Source organism: Ailuropoda melanoleuca, chromosome 16 (genome assembly GCF_002007445.2).
Source record: "Ailuropoda melanoleuca isolate Jingjing chromosome 16, ASM200744v2, whole genome shotgun sequence".
NCBI lineage: Eukaryota > Metazoa > Chordata > Mammalia > Carnivora > Ursidae > Ailuropoda > Ailuropoda melanoleuca.
Genome location: NC_048233.1, coordinates 75582905 through 75600027, shown reverse-complemented (window position 1 = coordinate 75600027; position 17123 = coordinate 75582905). Strand labels below are relative to the sequence as shown.

The 17123-nt window shown below is 42.2% G+C and overlaps 1 protein-coding gene across 14 annotated transcripts in view; it reads left to right on the top strand.

The window, feature by feature from the left end:
* The first annotated feature begins 2894 nt into the window (after positions 1-2894).
* CELF1 (CUGBP Elav-like family member 1) overlaps positions 2895-17123 on the top strand; it is a 73461-nt gene continuing 59232 nt past the window's right edge. For 6 of the 14 annotated variants that reach the window (XM_034645694.1, XM_034645697.1, XM_034645695.1 and 3 more), the window contains exon 1: positions 2897-3028. The gene's annotated coding sequence lies outside the window, so the exon portion shown is untranslated. Of the gene's footprint in view, positions 3029-17123 lie in introns of all 14 variants that reach the window. The other 8 variants (XM_034645699.1, XM_034645689.1, XM_034645696.1 and 5 more) reach the window with 3 other exon arrangements.

Genomic DNA, 17123 nt, shown 5'->3' with positions numbered 1-17123 from the left:
AAGTCCAAATACAAAAAGCCTGAGATGCAAACAAGTATGAAAAGCTCCCTATTTCACTTAAAGATTTTATTTTTGAGTGATCTCTACACCCACTGTGGGGCTCAAACTTAAAACCCAGACATAAGAGTCACAGACTCTACCAACTGAGCCAGCCAGCTGCCCCTCTTTCATTTGTTGCCTTCCAAATTGATTAAGATTTGTTTAAAAATAAATAACAAAACAAACAAGTAAATAAATGAAATAATTTTTAAAAAGGAGTGCATGGTTGACTCAGTGGGTAGAGCATGTGATGAATGACGGGGGAGGGGGAGTGGATGAAGATGGTCAGTTATAAGATAACTAAGTATTAAGGACGTAATATACAACATGCTGACTATAGTTAACACTGTGGTATGGTATATGGGAAAATTGTTAAAAGAGTAGATCCTAAGAGTTCTCACCACAAGGAAGAAAATGTTTGTTTGTTTTTTGTATCTATATGAGATGATGGATGTTAACTAAATTTATTGTGGTAACCATCTCACAGTATATGTAAGTCAAATTTAAAAACTAATATTTATTGAGCATCTATTCTGGGTAGGTGTTTTTCTAGGCCCTGAGGATGTAAAACGGACCAAGTCTGTATTCCTGTAGAATGTACCATCTGAATGGGATGGGGTACAAATAAAGTAAGTAAAATATGAAGTACAAAATATACTCTGTTAGATGGTGATTAGTGCTTTGGATAAAAACAAAGCAGGAAAGGGGGATTAGAAGAATGGGTGTATGTGTGTGTAATTTTATTATTTCTGTCTTTGTGTGTGTGTAATTTTATTTTATTTATTTTTTTTTTAAAAAAGATCTTATTTCTTTATTTGAGAGACAGAGCACAAGCAGAGGAGGGCCAGAGGAAGAAGCAGACTCCCTGGGAGCCTGCCATGGGGCTGGATCCCAGGTCCTGAAGACAGATGCTTAACTGACTGAACCACCCAGGCACCTCTGCGTATGTGTAATTTTAAATGAGGTGGTCAGAGAAGGCTCAAGTGAGAATGTGACATTTACGTCAAAACCTGAAGGAGGTAAGGAAGTGAGCCAGGTGCATATCTGGATGATTCTGCGGCCCACAAAGACAGTCTCTGTTTACAAAGTTTGTTAAGGGGCGCCTGGGTGGCTCAGTCATTAAGCGTCTGCCTTTGGCTCAGGGCGTGATCCCGGTGTTCCGGGATGGAGCCCCATATCAGGCTCCTCTGCTGGAAGCCTGCTTCTTCCTCTCCCACTCCCCCTGCTTGTGTTCCCTCTTTTGCTGGCTGTCTCTATCTCTGTCAAATAAATAAATAAAATCTTAAAAACAACAACAACAAAGTTTGTACAATCTATGGCAGCTGGGAGACAAATATAAAATTAATCGTGGTAATGTATATGACAACATTCTATAAGTTGTAATGATTTACAAATACAGGATGTTTTCAGTAAATTACACATATAATTACTAACAAGATCATAGATCAGCATTATAAATGTATATAAAATCATAAACTATATGGTACAATTAGGGAATATTATAATGCATAATTTAGGGGCTAATTGTTCCTGTCTGTATGGTACCAGAAAAACTGTGGTTAGTTATCCCCCCCCCCCCAGGAAAGAGGTGTTTCCAACACATGGGAAAACCTTTGAGGCTTCTGCTTGGGAGTGCCTTTATTTATTTATTTATTTATTTCATAGAGAAAGTGCGCGTGCAAGCATGAGTGGGGGGGGGTCAGAGGGAGAAGCAGACACCCTGCCGAGCGGGGAGCCTGATGTGGGGCTCAATTCCAGGACCCAGGGATCATGACCTGAGCCAAAGGCAGATGCTTAACCAGCTGAGCCGCCCAGGCAGCCCTATTTTTATTTTTTTTGTGGTGAGGTAGGGTATAATCTGTATTTGTGGATACAGGAATTATTTGCTCTGGGAAGCCAGATGATGTTACAGAGAAATCATTTGCAAACCTATGAGTAATTGCCTGTTGCTTGGGCCAAAAGGTCCCAGAACTAAGTTTTCTTTTTTTATGTGTATTTCACTTCAGGTAAGGTGTAGGACCTGCATTAGCCTTTCTAAACAAACAAAAAAACAACAAACAGTTGTAGTTTGAATTCCACCTAGATCTTGGGATCCCTGAGTCATTCTTAAGGAGGTCTTTCAGGACCTAAGCTGGGTTGTTTAAATTTTTTTTTTCTGGGAAAAGTAGATTAGGGCTGGACAATCAGTCTCTTAATAAGAACCCCTAAGAGCTTCCTGGCGCTGCAGGGATTTTCACAAGGTTGTGCGTTCACACAGCGGATCATCCTGCTAAAAAGCACTTTTCTAACTCTGAAAGCTTGCAATATACACTCATGTTCCACGTCTCAGCAAAGAAGGAAGAAGGCCTGGATCCCATTGCTTGTTGGTTGGTGCAGAAGGGGGGTGTGTCATGTGCCTAAAGCTGGCCCAAGCACCATTCCATTCACTCATTCATTCATTTATCAAATATTTTATTATGCGCATAATTCAGTGCCAAACAGAGGTCCTCGCCCACCAAATCATCCAGAACTCCTGTGGGTACTGTGCTCAGGGCCGAGAGCTTCAGATCTCAGGCCAGGTCTTCCTACCCTTTCCATCAGTAGAGCTCCGAGACAAAGAGATGCGCTCCTGCAGCTCCCCGGGCTGAGGGTTCCGCCCGCAGCCCCGGGGGCTTCGGCGCGGCTGCTTCTTCACTCCCCAGACCGAGGGGGCGCTGCAGCGCCGCGCGCTCGGCTCGCCCCTGCGCCGCTCTCAGCTCGGCTCGGCGCTGCGGGCGGCACCGCGGTGGTATGATCCCTCTCACCGCCCTCCCCCTCCTCCTCCTCAGCCCTCCCCGCCGGTGGTAGGTGCCGGAAGTGCCGCCATTTTGGGGTGTTCTGCTCTGGCGGCAGCGGCGGCGGGACGCGGAGGCTCCCACGGGACTCTGCCTCAGCAGCGAGGCGGCGGCGGCGGCGGCTGCGGAGGCGCAGGCAGCAGCTGAGGCAGCGGTGGGCTCAGGTGCAGCCGCTGGTGAGTGAGGCGGCCGCGGGTTAACGGGCCGCGGGTGGAAGGGAGTGAGGGAGGGAAAGGAGGCAGAGGGAGGCGCCGCGGGGCGGGTCCGGTCCTGGCGGCCGCGGGTCACAGGGCCCTTCGGGCGCGGCCGCTCCTGGCTCCCCGCGCCCCGGGGGCAGGTCGGCGATCTCCTCCCGCGGGTCGGGGCCCTCCGCTCCCTGGGTCCCGCCGCGCTAGTCCGGCGCGTGCCCCCGCGCCCAGGGAGACCCGCCCTCCTCGTGGCCTTGCCCCTTCTGCCCGCGCCCTCTGCCTTCACCCTCCGGGCCCCGAGGGCTTCGTTCCCTTCCCATGGGGTAGCTCCGTTCTCTTTTTTCCGGCCGCCGTGCCAGACCCAGGCTGTCTGCCCGGGACATCCCTTCCTTCCTCCTGACGTCCCACGTGTTCTTGGTGCCGACCCCTGGAGGGCGGCCCAGGACCCCTGCCTTTGTGGGGGGCAGCGCTTCCTCTCGAGAGCCACCGGTTCCCCGCCCCAGATCCGCTAGGGCCTTGGCTCGCCCTCCCCCCACATCAGGTGCTCACCCAGTCGTGGCCTAGTAACAGGGCTGGAATCTCGCACCCGAGAGCGCGGAGAGCACATTGAAGAGCTTTTTTTCTCTAGGGACCTGGCTTTGGATTTAAAGCCGGTGATGTCTTGGTTGCGGTCTTTGGGGCAGGGTGTTGTTTTAATTCTTAAGACTATAGCACAGGTTCCAAGGAGCTTCTCGTTGGTTCAGGCTCAACCTCCTAGTTGAGGGGAGGGTGGTAAGATTTTGGTCGGAGCCTGTTTCAGCAAAATGGAATCTTTTTCTCTCCAGCAGAGTTAAAGCTGTACTTGTATTACCTCGAGTAGAAAGGCTGTATAACAGTTTTAAATAACGGCAGTGCTTTATAATGTCTGCAGTGTAAGAGGTTACAGATACTCAGCGAATCCTTTACAGGAACTTCATCTTTTAAAGGTCTTTTCGCTGCCTTTGATTCTTTGTAGATTGGAGAGGCTTTAATTGGATTCTTTTCACCTTTTCCACAAGTGTTGGGTCGGTTCTTTTCCTTAAGTGTGGCGTCTCTTAAAGTGCTATGCAAGTTCAGATTCTTCTTAACATTTCTTGGTGAGGAAGAAGGCGTCTCCACATAGAAGCACACAGGGTTTCTTTCTGTTTTAACGTTAATGAGTCCACTCGGAAGATCATGAAGTTACCATAGCAGGCATAAACTATTGCCAGAGCGCCCCCCCACACTCCCCATGCCAGTTTTTATACTCTTCTAGCTTTACTTACAGTGTGTGGTTTCTGATTATGAATTAGCCAAGATTGAAGCATTGCTGTTAGTAAAGCAGAGCTGGAGCTTTCAGCTGTTGCTTTAACCAGGAAGTTTGTGGTTCCCCCAGTGGTTTTTTCCTCTTGACTGTCCACCACCTGTTTCCATTAAGAATGGCTCTTGGCCCAGAGCATAGGTCTCAACTTTTCTCCAATCCTTCGTTCTTGCGCGTAGGGTTTTCTTCTTCTTCTTTTTTTTTTTTTTAAAGATTTTATTTATTTATTCGACAGAGATAGAGACAGCCAGCGAGAGAGGGAACACGCAGGGGGAGTGGGAGAGGAAGAAGCCAGGCTCACAGCAGAGGAGCCTGATGTGGGACTCGATCCCATAACGCCGGGATAACGCCCTGAGCCGAAGGCAGACGCTTAACCGCCGTGCCACCCAGGCGCCCCAACGCGTAGGGTTTTCTTATCCTAGATGGTACCTGGGCTTAAAATCCATTATCACGTGGGGCTATTAGAGATCAAATACCTTTTCCATCTTGCTTTTCAGATGAGGAAACTGAGGCCCCTGAGGTTAAGTGACTGACTTGCCCAAAGTTACATAGCAAGTATTCTTAAAAAAGTCTCATCATAAATTAAAAAAAAAAAATTAGGAGCAATAATGCAGATTGCCTCTTAAGATGTGGTGGAATGAAAAGGGCTCTGGGATTGAAGTTAAAAGGCCTGATGATTCTTGCTTTGTCAGTTGCTAGCTATACAACCTTGACCAAGTCACTTAACTGTTCTGAGCCTCAGTTTATTCTCATCTGCAAAATGCGGGATATAGTGTCTTATCTCCTAGGGTGCTAATTCAGCTTCAGTGCAGTACCTGTGAAAGTGCCTGTGGTGTAAGAGGCAGACAGTGAGATTTTGAGCCAGAATGTTTATTTTTCTAAAGATTTCCACTTAATTTTCTTATCACAGAAGCTACAGATTCATTATCAAAAATACAGAAAAGAAATGAAGAAACTCACCCTAGTCCCATCACTCAAGTGATTGTTAGTCCTTGGTCTTTAACTTGTCCTTTTTTTATACTAGACAGATGTTATTATTTTACCAAAATAATAAATTTATTCTACTCACAGTTTTGTGACATGTTTTTAAGATTTAATAGTATATAATAGGCATGGTTTAACAAACACAGTTAATTTTTTTTTAAACAAATACATTTTAAATGGTGCTGTGGATTTAATAGCTGCAGGACATGTGAGGTGGGCCAGTGGAGGTCCGGCACAGGCACAGAAAAGTTGCTCTTTTACTTACTTATTTTTAAGATTTTTACTTATTTATTTATAGAGAGTGAGAACACCTGTGTGTGTGGGCAGGGGGAGCAACAGAGGGAAAGGGACAAGTGGACTCCACTCTGAGTGCAGACCTGGATGCCGCGCTCAATCTCAGGATCCCAAGAGCCGGATACTTAACCGACCAACAGACTGAGCCATCCAGGTGCCCCAGAAAAGTTGCTCTTTTAAACATTTGTTGGGATGAAAGAAAAGGAGGAAAGGAAGGCCAGAGACCTAACATTTATCATATGTCTACCATGTAAAAAAAAAATTTTTTTTTTAATAAAGATTTGGGCTGTCCTGCTAAATGTAGATGGTAAGTTCTGAATTCTGTCCCCCTTCCCATGATTGCCGCTGCACTTTCCTTAACTTAATTTTCCTGTGAGACTGTACCAAATAAGATGAGGAGGTTAGAAGGTAATGGTGTGCCTTGGGAAGGGAGAGAAGAGCTGTCACTTGGCCCTGGTGAAGAAGTTGCAGGAAGTAGGAGCATAGTCACCTCTGCTCAGGGCTCAGGGTACTTTGAACAAATTGCTCTTTTTAAGCTTACATGGAATCATAGGATTTGGGTAAGCTATTTCCTCAGCTTTTTTTTTTTTTTAACAGCTTTATTGAGATGTAATTCACATACCATACAGTTCAGTGGGTTTTGATCTATTACCTTATTAATTTTATTTTATTTATTTTAATTTTTTTTTATTTTTTTTAAAGATTTTATTTATTTATTTGACAGAGATAGAGACAGCCAGCGAGAGAGGGAACACAAGCAGGGGGAGTGGGAGAGGAAGAAGCAGGCTCATAGCAGAGGAGCCTGATGTGGGGCTCGATCCCATAACGCTGGGATCACACCCTGAGCCGAAGGCAGACGCTTAACCGCTGTGCCACCCAGGCGCCCCACCTTATTAATTTTAAAAAATTGTGGTAAAGACAGCTCTTTCTGCCCATGGGTCCTGTCCCTGTGCTTTAATAAAACCACCTTTTTTACACCCCCCCAAATAAATAAATAACAAGCTGTGGTAAAATATATGTAACAAAAATTGTCATTTAAACCATTTTTTATATTTGCATTTTTTTATAAAGATTTTATTTATTTGACAGCATTCAAGAGAGGACAAGCAGGGGGAGCGGCAGAGGGAGAGGGAGAAGCAGGCTTCCCACTGAGCAAGGAGCCTGATGTGGGGGCAGGACTGGATTGCAGGACCCTGGGATCATGACCTGAGCTGAAGGCAGACACTTAAGCAGCTGAGCCACCCAGGCCCTCAGATATATTTGCCTTTTTTAATGTAAAAAATACAACATAAAGCTTACTATTTTAACTATTTTTGAGTGTGTAGTTCTGTGGCATTAAGTGCATTCCCATTGATGGGAAACATATCTTCAGAACTTTTTCCGTCTTGGAAATCTGAAACTTTGTACCCATTAAACAACAACTCCCCTTTTATTCCTCCCCCAGCCCTTGGTAACCACCAGTCTATTTTCTGTTTCTATGAATTTAACTGCTTTTGGATACCTCATAAAAGTGGAGGTATATAGTATTGGCTTTTTGTGACTGGCTTATTTCACTTACCATAATATCTTTAAGGTTCATCCATGTTGTAGTATGTGACAGGATTTCCTTACTTTTAAAGGCTGAATAATACTGGGGGACCTGGCTGGCTCATAGGGCGGAGCATGTGACTCTTAATCTTGAGGTCATGGGTGGGAGCCCCATATTAGGTATAGAGATTACTTTAAAAAAACCAAAAAGCTGATTAATACTCTATTTTATGTATATACCACATTTTTTTTATCCATTCATCTGTTGATGGACAGGAGTAGTTTCCACCTTTTGACTGTTGTGATTAGTCCTGCTCTGAGTGTGCACATATCTCTTAGAGACCCTTCCTTCAGTTCTTATAATTGCCAGAATTGGGATTGCTGGATCATATAGTAGTTCTATTTTCAATTTTTTGAGGAACCTTCATACTGTTTTCCATAGTGGTTGCACTATTTTACAATCCCGCCAACAGTGCACAAGAGTTCCAGTATCCACATCCTTGCCAATATTTGTCTTTCTGTGTGTATGTGGTTAAGTAGTAGCCATCCTAATGGGGTTTGAGGTGATATTTTTTTAAGTTGAAGTATAGTTCATGTTCAATATTATTTTAGTTTCACATGAACGATACGGTCATTGGACATTTACACGCATTACTTCATTGTAGTTTTTTTTTTTTTTAAGATTTTATTTATTTATTCGACAAAGACAGAGACAGCCAGCGAGAGAGGGAACACAGCAGGGGGAGTGGGAGAGGAAGAAGCAGGCTCACAGCAGAGGAGCCCGATGTGGGGCCGGATCCCATAACGCTGGGATCACGCCCTGAACCGAAGGCAAACGCTTAACCGCTATGCCACTCAGGCGCCCCAACTTCATTGTGGTTTTGATTTGCATTTCTCTTATTAATAATTGAACACCTTTTCATATGGTTGTTGGCTATTTGTATATCATCTTTGCAGAAATATCTATGCAAGTCCTTTGTTCGTTTTTGAAATCAGGTTATATGATTTTTTTTTGTTGAGCTGTAGTTGTTTTATATATTGTGAATATCGATCCTTGATCAGATATATGATGTGCAGACACTTTTGCCCGTGTCTTTTCAGTGTTGGTTTTGTCTTTTGTCTGTTCTTGCTTTCGTTGCCTATGCTTTTGGTGTCTTATCCAAGAAATCACTGCCAAGTCTAATGCCATGAAGTTTTTCCCCTATGTTTTCTTCTAGGAGTTTTATGGTTTTGGGTTTAGGTCATTTAAACTTTTTTTTTTTTTTTAAGAGTACAATTTAGTGCCATTGAGTACATTCACAGTGTTATGCAGTCCTCATCTCCACTGTTTCTAATATGTTTTCTTCATTTGAAATAAAAATTCTGTAATCATTAAGCAATAACTCACCATTCCGTCCTCTTCCTGGCCCCTGGTAATCTCTAGACTACTTTCAGTCTCTGTGAATTTGCCTATTTTAGGTATTTCACGTAACTGGAATCAGAATATTTGTCCTTTTGTGTCTGAATTGTTTCAGTTAGCATGATGTTTTCAAGGTTCATCAGTGTAGTAGCATGTATCAGGATGTCATTCTTTTTTGTGGCTGAATTTCTCTGCTTTTTTTGAGGTCAGGGATGTCCCTTTCATCCTTTTTTTTTTTTTTTAAGATTTATTTGTTTATTTATTGAGAGAGTGCAGGAGAGAGCATGAGCGGAGGAAGGGGCAAAGGGAGAGTGAGAGAAATCTCAGGCAGTCTCCTGTCTGAAACAGAGCCTCATGTGGGGCTCGATCTCAAGATCCTGAGATCATGAACTGAGCGGAAACCAAGAGGTGGACGTTCAGCTGACTGAGCCATCCAGGCGCTCTAGGGATGTCTCTTTCATCTTGATGCCTCACCCTCTCTTGGAGCTCTTTCATAAAGGCTGTTGAACTGATTAGAATTCATGCTCTTCATATGGGTTGCCAGTCACAGGGGGATGTCCACCGACATATGCAAAACTCTTGAAATTCAAACATACCAGTGTGTGTAAAAGTCTATAATGGTAACCCAAGTCATAGTTATTGGCATCATTTCTAATCTAACTATAATTTCCAATCTTTGAATGTACATCATTTTCAGAATATTCTGTTGTGTACAGAAAAAGTGTCACATGAAGGGAACCAAGAGTAAAGAAAGAATAGGCACATTTCTGCCTTTGCTTCGTAACTAGGTAGTGGTTTTGGTAGAGGAGTGGGTTGATACCCAGGTCTTCCATATTGTGTAGGGATAGGTTTTTTATAAACATGGCGTTTAATGGCCTAGTTAGAATAACTAATACTTTTAGGGTAAGAGCATTTTTAAGGTAATCATAAGGCCTCCTGGTTTGTTTCAGTATGAACAAAGCTATTCAGAGTATTCTCATACACGAAAAGCTTTCTTTTTAAGATGAACTTCTGCTTGCTCTTTTTTTTGAGGTTCGTAACTGATTTTGATCTGCTTATCTACTTCTCTTTGCTTTTTGGACCTAGCCTCCTACTCCATTTTCCTCCTCTCCAGTTATCAAGGGAATTTTAATATTAGTCTTTGGGGTGTGGGATGAACTGGAAGTTTTATTCAGTCAGACACTGTCCCAAAGAGCTATTACAGCCCTCACAGTACTTAATATGTCGGACTTTATTTAGTGTCAGGGAGGACGTACATACTTTTTCTTCAAACAACATGAAACCATTCTTTTGTTCAAAACTATTTTTTGATTTTTGGTTATTTTAAATAATAGAATGTATTATGAAATTTAAGTATTTCAGAAATATAATTTAAACCAGAGATTAAATCCAATGTAGTTTTTCTGAATGGGACTTCTTTTTTTTTTTTTAATTGTTTGTTTTATTTATATGAGAGAGAGAGAGAGTGTGTGTGCATGGGGGAAGGAGCAGAGGGAGAGGGACAAGCAGACTCTGCGCTGAGTGGAGCCTGATGCAGGGCGCTCGGGGCTCAAGCTCAGGACCCCGATTTCATGACCTGAGCCGAAATCAAGAGTCCACTTAACTGACAGAGCCACCCAGGTGCCCCTTTGAATGGGACTTCTCACAGCTGCCAAGGTTGATTGCTGTTAGTATAATCCTGTATTAACCTGCGCATTTCTTCCTAGAGGTGCTATGGCATGCTGAAATGGTCAAGTAAAACAGAAACAAGAAATTTGTTAAAACCTGGAAAATTACTCTCCCCATAATTGAGATTTGATCTTTGATTTTCTAGTCCTTAAAATGGAAACTTGTGACTTGAAAGAATGATGTTATTTGAATGGGATTTATAACCATATCCTGGGAGAGAGAGGTGTGACTGCTGCAGTCAGTGAGCTTAAAAATTGGCGCCTTCACTGTGTCACCTTTAACATTTCTGGGCCTGTTTTTCTTCCATCTTTAAAATGGAGATACCAACTTGGAATGGTAATGTGAGAATTAATGGAGATAACTAATGCTTAGCACTGAGCAGTGCCTGGTAAAGTGCTGATAATATTTCCTTTTTTCATCTGTAAAAATAGGCATATATTTATCTCATGAGTCAGTAACACAGTTGAACCAAATAAAACAGCACAGTTAAAATGCCTAGCAGGGCCATACATAAACAGGCAGTAAGTAAGTTAGTGTTCATTTTGTTTCCCCTTTTGGGTGTACTTTGTTTCACATTTTCCTTTTTGCAGGCTTAAGGGATAAGATTGTTTCCTAAAGTCCAATTTGTGCATCTGAAATGTTTTGCTCTACAGGCCATCCTTCCCCATAGAACCTTTTAGCTCATTGTTCCCTCTGGAATACTTGGGTAATGTGGTTTCCTAGATCATCTTCACTGTATTTCTCACATGAGAGTCTCTTGATAGGAGTCTCATGTTCATAGAAAACTGAAAAATACAGGTGAGTATATTACTGGATTTGTAATAGGATCACCTGAGTCTCTTTCTAATTAGCTAACTAGTTTTAGGCATGGAGGGAGAGAGAGCAGGCTCTAGTATTTAGAGTAGTAATGTAGATGAAAGAGGTACTCAAAATCAGTTTAGTTGTTTGCTTTGTAAACTGTGTTGTAGGAAGAATCCTTGTTTGAGCTTTGTAATTTGCCAAAGACAGTTTACGGGATGAGTTCTTTGTAATTCTAACTTTGTCCTTGTAATGAAATTGGCTGTTAAAATGTCTCTTATTTTTTTTTTTTAAGATTTTATGTATTTGACACAGAGAGTGGGCCAGTGAGAGCAAGTGAGAGAGAGCACAGCAGACGGAGGGGCAGAGGAGAGGGAGAAGCAGGCTTCCTGCTGAGCAGGGAGCCAGATGTAGGACTCGATCCCAGGACCCCGGGATCATGACCTGAGCTGAAGGTAGACACTTAACTGATTGAGCCACCCAGGCACCCTTAAAATGTCTTTAAAGTAGAGGTTTCCTTACAGAATTAATCAACAGAACTGCTCTATAGTTATTTTTTAATCTCTGCTATGTTATGGAGGCCATGAGTGTATATCTGTTTATTTTAAACTTATTTGAATTCCAGAACTAAAAATTTTCAAGAATGTTTTATATTCATCATAAAATTCATATTGACTTAACATATTCTTTCTGCTAAGGCAATCTTTAATTCTCCCTAAAAATTTTACCTCATAGGCCAAAGGGATAAATATCAAAATTTTCTTGAGGCATTGAGGCATGGGTGTTTTTTTCCTTCAGAATGACCATTGTTTTACCTTTTTTTTTTTTTAAAGTAAGCTCTACACTTGATGTTGGGCTTGAACTCACAACCCCGAGAGAAGAGTCCTATGCTCTACTGACTGAGCCAGCCAGATGCCTCTGATTGTTTAAATATTTTTATTCAGAGACCATGATTTTTATAAATATGAAAAGTAACATTAAAAGTAGACATTTTTCCCCCTCAAAAAGAGAATGAGAAAGCCTAGTTAGGGGAGACTGAGTACTGCATAAGTTCTTTCTTTTTTTTTTTTTTTTTTAAAGATTTTATTTATTTATTTGACAGAGATAGAGACAGCCAGCGAGAGAGGGAACACAAGCAGGGGGAGTGGGAGAGGAAGAAGCAGGCTCATAGCAGAGGAGCCTGATGTGGGGCTCGATCCCATAACACCGGGATCACGCCCTGAGCCGAAGGCAGACGCTTAACCGCTGTGCCACCCAGGCGCCCCTGCATAAGTTATTTCAGTATCTAAAATGATTGAAAACACTTTAGTGCTTAGAACTTTGTGAAGTTCTGATGTAACCTTCTATCAGCTGACCTCCCCACTTTATGGGAAATGGACTCACTTTCGGAACAGCTTTTAGATTGTAACATTTTGATTTTTCTTTCCCTCCACTTAGAAAATAATGGCAGCATATAAAGAAAAATGGTGAGTTCTAGTTTAGAGACTGCAGTGAGATCTGATGGATCTCGCTTAATTTTAATATGCCGCTTTGGGATGTGTTCATAGGTGCAGAGTGGCCTTTGAAGGAACTGTTCATTAACTTTCTTTTTTCTTTTTATTTTTTTAAAGATTTCATATTTTTTATTTGACAGAGATAGAGACAGCCAGCGAGAGAGGGAACACAAGCAGGGGGAGTGAGAGAGGAAGAAGCAGGCTCATAGCGGAGGAGCCTGATGTGGGGCTCGATCCCATAACACCGGGATCACGCCCTGAGCCGAAGGCAGACGCTTAACCGCTGTGCCACCCAGGCGCCCCTGCATAAGTTATTTCAGTATCTAAAATGATTGAAAACACTTTAGTGCTTAGAACTTTGTGAAGTTCTGATGTAACCTTCTATCAGCTGACCTCCCCACTTTATGGGAAATGGACTCACTTTCGGAACAGCTTTTAGATTGTAACATTTTGATTTTTCTTTCCCTCCACTTAGAAAATAATGGCAGCATATAAAGAAAAATGGTGAGTTCTAGTTTAGAGACTGCAGTGAGATCTGATGGATCTCGCTTAATTTTAATATGCCGCTTTGGGATGTGTTCATAGGTGCAGAGTGGCCTTTGAAGGAACTGTTCATTAACTTTCTTTTTTCTTTTTATTTTTTTAAAGATTTCATATTTTTTATTTGACAGAGATAGAGACAGCCAGCGAGAGAGGGAACACAAGCAGGGGGAGTGAGAGAGGAAGAAGCAGGCTCATAGCGGAGGAGCCTGATGTGGGGCTCGATCCCATAACACCGGGATCACGCCCTGAGCCGAAGGCAGATGCTTAACCGCTGTGCCACCCAGGCGCCCCTGTTCACTAACTTTCTGACCTCCATGGACTGCCTACTCTTAACAGCTGTGTTCAGCTTTGACAAAATGGAGTTGAATATCACTTTTGCCCTATGTTGAAACTCTATTGAAATTTTATTTTCAAGTTGAGAAATGTCTTTAGTTTGGGGATTATACAAAATAAAGTTTTTGGATTCCAAAGCTGTTTAATTTTATAGTGTTATACTTCTAATTTTGGAAGGTCAGTAGTTTCCATTTACATGACATTGCTACTCTTCAGCAAAAGAATCGCTAAATTAGAAACTGTCACCACTTTCTCATTGTTTTTTTACCTTTTTGCTTCCTGTGAGATTGAAGCAAGCTCTTGCTGAGACTGTGGGAATGTGTGATATTTTGGCGATAATGTGGGGTAACTAAGAGCCTACAGTGAGTAGACTGTCTTTTTTAACCCAATATTATTTGGACATCTGTTAAGTTTTTGCTAGTTTGTTTGTTTGTTTGTTTCTTTTTTTTTTTTTAAGATTTTTGTTTATTTGACAGAGAGAGAGAGAGACAGCCAGCGAGACAGGGAATATAAGCAGGGGGGGAGTGGGAGAGGAAGATGCAGGCTCCCAGCAGAGCAGGGAGCCCGATGTGGGGCTCGATCCCAACACTCTGGGATCACACCCTGGGCCGAAGGCAGATGCCCAACGACCGAGCCACCCAGGCGCCCCTGCTAGTTTCTGTTTTGTACAGATAATTTACTGTAGGCTTTTCCCAGTTTCTTTGTACTTGTAGCTCTTTTATGTGGAAAACATTCCTCTTTTTTGCTCCAGTCCCCTCCCCCACACTACTATTACATAGCTTGGCTACTGTTTCTTTCTCTCCTGCATCACTTCTGTCTGTGTGATGCTGCCAACTTACCATGCTAAATTGGGTGGGATATTGCTAGTGAGAAACACCTGTGCCTTCTATTGGCTGCCTGCCCGATTCTGAATGCTGCTGTCTGATCAAGAATCTTAGGGGTCTGGAGAGTGAAAGGAAGTCAGGGTAGTGGTGACAAGCAACTTGAAAATGTGTAATTGACATCTTCAGCTAGCTGGTTAGTACTGCATATTGAAGCAGTACTGTTTTGTGATCATACAACCATTTTAAGCCTTATAGCAGGTTTTCAGCAAGGGTGTTTCACTGGAGGTTGTTTATGTGATAGAAGACTATTCCTTAGGTCTGTATTTCTTAGATGGCTAAGAGAAAGAGGAGCAGGCATTGCATTTTTCATTTGTCAGCCCTTCCCTGCTCATGGTTAAATTTCTGTTTGTCATTTAGTGCACAGTTTCTCATGAAGCTTTTCCTGCCCGTCCATTCCAATACTGTATTGTAGGATATTATTTAGTATTTTACTAGAGACTTTTTTTTTCATTTCAGCAAGATTTTAAGCTTTTTTGAGCATGGAGATTTCCTTGCTTAGTGTATTACATAACTTAAAAAAAATTTTTTTAAAGATTTTATTAATTTGTCAGAGAGAGCACAAGCAGGGGAGTGGCAGGCAGAGGGAGAAGCAGGCGCCCCGCTGAGCAAGGAGCCCAGTGTGGGACTCGATTCCAGGGCCCCAGGATCATGACCTAAGGTGAAGGCAGGTGCTAAACCGACTGAGCCACTTTGGCATCTCCCCAGAAAAAATTTTTTAAAGTAAGCTCCAGGCCTAATGTGGGGCTTGAACTCACGACCCCAAGATCAAGAGTCACATGCTCTCCTGACTGAGCCAGCCAGGCACATCATGTATTATATAACATTTGAGGAGTCAGGCACATAGTCCCTACACTAATTTATACTCTGACCTAGCCATTCTTTTAACAGCTTACTGGACCAGAGGTAGATGCCTTACTCAAGCTGGGCAAATCAGTTTCTCCTAGGAATTTGAGATTGTGACTGAGACTTAAGTCTTTTTTTTTTTTTTTTTAAGATTTTATTTACTTGAGAGACAGAGAGAACACAAGCAGGGAGGAGAGGGAGAGGGAGCAGAGCCCCTGCTGAACAGGGAACCTGATGCGGGGCTCCATCCCAAAACCCTGGGATCATGACCTGAGTCGAAGGCGGAAGCTTAACTGACTGAGCCTTCCAGGTGCCCTGAGATTTAAGTCTTTAGGGAACAAACAGATAACCTGAATTCAGAGAAGTTGAAACATATAAATTCACATGCACAGTCAAGTCGAAGCTCATCATATATCAGGAAGCAGTGAAGGCCAGTCTGCAAGGAGGGATAATTAAGTAGATTCATCCTGAAAGAAGTGTAGATGAGAAATGCACCTCTGGAGAGAGAGGAAGCCATCCACATGCAGACTAGAAACCTAGGTGCTTAAAGCCTTTCCAAAGTGTGGCCTGTTGTACTTTCTGCCTTTGGATTCTTTCAGATACTCCAGTATCCTTTCGATTAGTTCCATTTTTTTTGCTTAGGCTAGCTTGAAGGTTTCTCTTAATTACAACCAAAAGCTTTGAAAAGAGTACAGAGCTCTAACATTTCTTAGATTCATTTGAATTTTAGAATAGTTAGGTCTAGGATCATGGCTCTTTGGAAGATTGCCCTTTGCCCCCAACAGGTGTCCCCTACCCCCCCAGCCTCCCTTAGTCTGCTTGAGGTCTTGGCTCCTCTGTCTGTAGTGTAGAATTTCACCTATGTTGTAGCTTTTGGTGTGTAGAGCACTCTCTTGTGCTTTGCCAAATCAAGATTGAGGTTTTGTTTTTACACGTTTTTAATGATTATTTGTTTAGTTTATCTATTTAGTTTATTTCAGCATACGCAACTGATAATAAAATACTGCCATTTCAGGGAATCTTAAGGTGAGCCATCATTTTAAAAGAATTTTTTGTGAGGCATATGGATTAAGTTCTTCTTTTCTAGTTGAGTAACACATTTGTTTTAGTTCCTGATTGTTTCCTCTTAAGGAAAGTTGATGGACTTGAATGGAATACAATAATGTGAGTTGAATGGCAGTTGAGACTTTAAACAAAGGGTAATGGTGAGTGGCTGTGTGCCCAGTTGATGGAGTCTGTCTGGTCTCGGCTCAGTAACTTCATGAATGATCTGTAATAGGGGCATCACAGTGGTGTTTTTCTCTTTGAGAAATGTTAATGAGGGAGAGAGGGAAGCTCTGAGAAATATAGTTTAAGGCTTCTAGTTTTTTTCTTCCTATGATCATTTGATATTTAGTAAGTTGAAAGACTTTATTCCAGAAAAATGTGAAATTTCCCTGTAATACTTAGGAGCAGAAATTAAGAGACTAGAGCCAGCTTCTAAATGTGGGTTTGCATACAACCAGGAAGGAATGGATTTGCAGGGTAGAAAAAACTGGAAGACATTGTTTCACAGTGGAGGCCAACCTGATTGTTGTGACTGTGTACCTAACCAGTGTTAACCCTTCATGGAGTGCACATATGATATTGAGCTGAATGCTCTGCAGAGAGGAAGTTTTGTCCTTAGTGCTCAGTGATATTGGGCCCTTGTACAAAGTAGAGACTCAATAAGTATTTTTTAAATATTCCATGTCTGGTCAAATGGCACTTTAATTTTATGTTTTGAGACCATTCAGTACTGAGGAATAGGAAGAAAATCTAAAATTGAAGTTCTGAGAATTTTATTTGTTCAAATCATTGTCTTTTGAAGATAATCAGTACTTCAAGGAGTTTTCTGAAAAAAAATATAAGGAGCTTTCCATTGAAAGACATTAAGTTGGCTAAGATTTGTACTATAAAAGCCTTTGTGTACCTCTGTGATCTTGAAACCTCATATTGTATATGGCCTGGACAAAATCAG